This window comes from Thamnophis sirtalis, unplaced genomic scaffold (genome assembly GCF_051295495.1).
Source record: "Thamnophis sirtalis isolate CommonGarterSnake01/CBP01778 unplaced genomic scaffold, rThaSir2_p1.2 scaffold_11, whole genome shotgun sequence".
NCBI classification, from domain to species: Eukaryota; Metazoa; Chordata; class Lepidosauria; order Squamata; family Natricidae; genus Thamnophis; species Thamnophis sirtalis.
In genome coordinates this window covers 57991609-57994740 of record NW_028261391.1, presented here as the reverse complement: position 1 = coordinate 57994740, position 3132 = coordinate 57991609, and positions in this window count along the sequence as shown.

The window sequence follows — 3132 nt, the reverse complement described above, 5'->3', positions numbered from 1 at the left end:
GAATTCCTAGGATCTTTATTAATATATATAAATGCCTCCATGGATTTGACCTTTTACCAGGGGCGGGATTCCTGTTGACTCACACCATTCTCTTTCACCAATTGGGCAGAAAACATTTGATCTTGACCTTTATGATGCTGTAAAAAACTTTTTTTTCCCTTATCACAGCAGTTCCTTTTGCCACACTAAGAAGAATCATGGGCCTCTTCTGGAAAGATAAAAAGAGCTACAGCTACCCATGGCATGTTCTCACAGCATAACATGTGGCATTTCAAGTTCTGCTGACTTTTCCAACATGGAAATGCTGCATTGGGCTCATTAGAAAATGCTCTAAATGCAGGCCTTGATGTGCTGCATTCATTCACTGAGGTGTGCCCAACAAAAAGCAATTGTATGAAAATAATGCTGCCACTATGATCCCTCGGAAATGAAGAGATATAGATCCATGTTTGATAGGGTCAAATTTTAACTTAAAATCTATAGGTGTTTTATTTATTTGTATTCTGCCTTTATTACATAATAATTATTTTATTATTATAAGTATATCTCTCCAGCTGAGGCCATCCTCTCCTAAAGTTATTAGATAAGCTGAACATATAATTTTAGGTTCTAAAGAAGGTGTGGACAAGTTAGAAATATGAGTTATGTCATGAACCAAACTTCATCCATCATGTACTTGTTTATGAAAGTGTGAAAGGGGAAAATGTGTACTGTGACATGACACCCAAATCTTTCTACAGTCTCTGTTGTATTGAGGGTCAGGCACCCGTGGATATAACTGAGAAAAGTTATTTTAAAAGCAATGACAATCTTGTGGATGTTTACTTGTACATGCATCCTGTTAAACTTTGCAAACACTGAGTAATATTGGTTATGTCTGATGTAATGTTGTCCATGCAATATAAGAGGCAGTATGCAACAAAAAACATACTCATAAACTAGTAAAATATTAACTTTGGAATCAAAGGGTCAATACACGTCAAATGATTTTTTTCTTCAAAGGCTTTTATTTCACCACTGAGGTTTAGTAAAACTTCAAACAACAAAAGCAGTATGCTATAACTATATTTCTCTGCATATTTTAGTTCTTCATTTCTCTATGTGTGAAAACACAAAAGGGCATCACCTGTGTACACAAAAATGAAGCTGCCAAGGTTGTCTGAAAGTCATTAGCAGATTTTGGAGAGCATTCAGGGTCTGCACCATCTGCTTGGTGACAGATGGCTCTAAATGGCAATACCAGGGGAAATCCTAGGAAAAAAATAATCAAGCAGTGGGCTTGCAAGCACTTATAAATGATTACCTGAAACTAGCATGATTTTGCTAAAAAAAAAAAAGAGGTTGTTCCAGACAAACATTATTGTTTTCTTTGATAGTGTTAATAGGTTAGTGGACCAATAGAATGTTGCAGATGTAGTATACTTAGATTTCATAAAGTTGGCTATGAACTTTGGCAAAACTGAAACAATGTGGAATGGATGATCCACTATTAGATGGATTCATAGGTGGCTGAATAATCATAGCCAATGCATGATAGGTCTATGTCCATATGGTGGGAAATGTGCAGTGGGATACCTCAGATTTTGGCTTTGGGCCCAGGACTCTTTAACACCTTAATTCAACATCCCCTCTTGAACTAAATGAGGAAATAACGTTTTGCTCATAAAATTGTGGATGACACAAAGCTGGGGCAATTGCTAACACCTCAAAATACAAATTCAAGATTCCAAAGATCTTAACAGATTTGAACATGATTATCCAATGAAATGTTCATAAGTGATAAGGAATGTTAGGTTCTGCTCTTAAGAAGGAAAAACTCTTAGGCAAGAAAAATTAGATGAGCAGGTACAAGAAAATAGTTGAGTTTCAGTTTCAGTTTAATAAAATATATATGCCGCCCACTCCCATAGGGACTCTGGGCGGCTCACAGCAAGATAAAAAGCATTTTAAAAAAATTAAAAAGAGATACAATTATTAAAATTTATACACCATCCATTCAGTCTAAGTGGGGCTGGATATTAATCAACAGCCCCAGGCCTGCCGGAACAGCCAGGTCTTGGTAACTTTACGGAAGGCCAGGAGAGTGGTAAGGGTCCGGATCTCTACGGGTAGATCGTTCCACAGGGCCGGTGCAGCTACAGAGAAGGCCCTCCCTTGGAGGGCCGCCAGCCGGCATTGTCCGGTCAATGGCACCCAGAGGAGGCCCAACCTGTGCGATCTTATTGGTCGTTGGGAGGTGAATGGCAGGAGGCGGTCTCTCATAGTACTTACAAGAAGAACTGGTGTCTTGAGAAATCACAGAGTAAGCATGAGCTAGCAGTATGATATAGCTCCCAAAACAGCCCATGCAGTTTTGGGCTGCATTAACCGAAGTACAGTGTCAACATAACAGGAAGTGAGAGTATTTGCATTCTATGCGGCACTGGTCAGACCACACTTGAAACATTGGGCCCTGTTCTGGTTGCCACAGTACAAAAAGGACCGTATGAAATTGGAAAGAGTGCAGAGGATGATAAACATGGTCATGGGGCTTGGAAAGTAAATCCCACCAAGATCATTTATGATATGCTTAACCTAAAGAAAATAATTTTAAGGAAAGACATGATAGCAATCTTCCATTAAATGAAGGGAAGTTACCAGGAAGAGGTAGTGGATTTTATTCTACACAGCTTTACGTGAGAGATCAAACTTGAGATAAAGAGAAATTTCCTGCTCTTTAAGCCATGGAACAGTCTGTCTCTTGAAGTAAAATATTAACTCTGAACGTGAACTTGAATGTCAGGCTAACTGTGCTCCATCATCAGAAGGTGTTTTTGGTTTTAAAGGACCATCATTTATCTTGGGCAGAGGGTTGACCTAGACCTTCAAAAAAGACCTTCCAACACTATGATTATGTGATTCTATCATTCAATATAACTTAATTAGTCCAGGATCTATCCGTAAACTTATTAATTTGTTCAAGAGGTTTTTCTCCTAAGGCAACATTCACAAAATGAGAATATTTCATGTATTATATACATTAAAATATCATCTATATAATATATATGTGGGGAGGGGAGCTGCAGCCGGTGCAGCTGGAGAGTGTTTTCAGTAGTGCCTCCCGGTTTTATTTTATTTTATCAATGTTTAGTA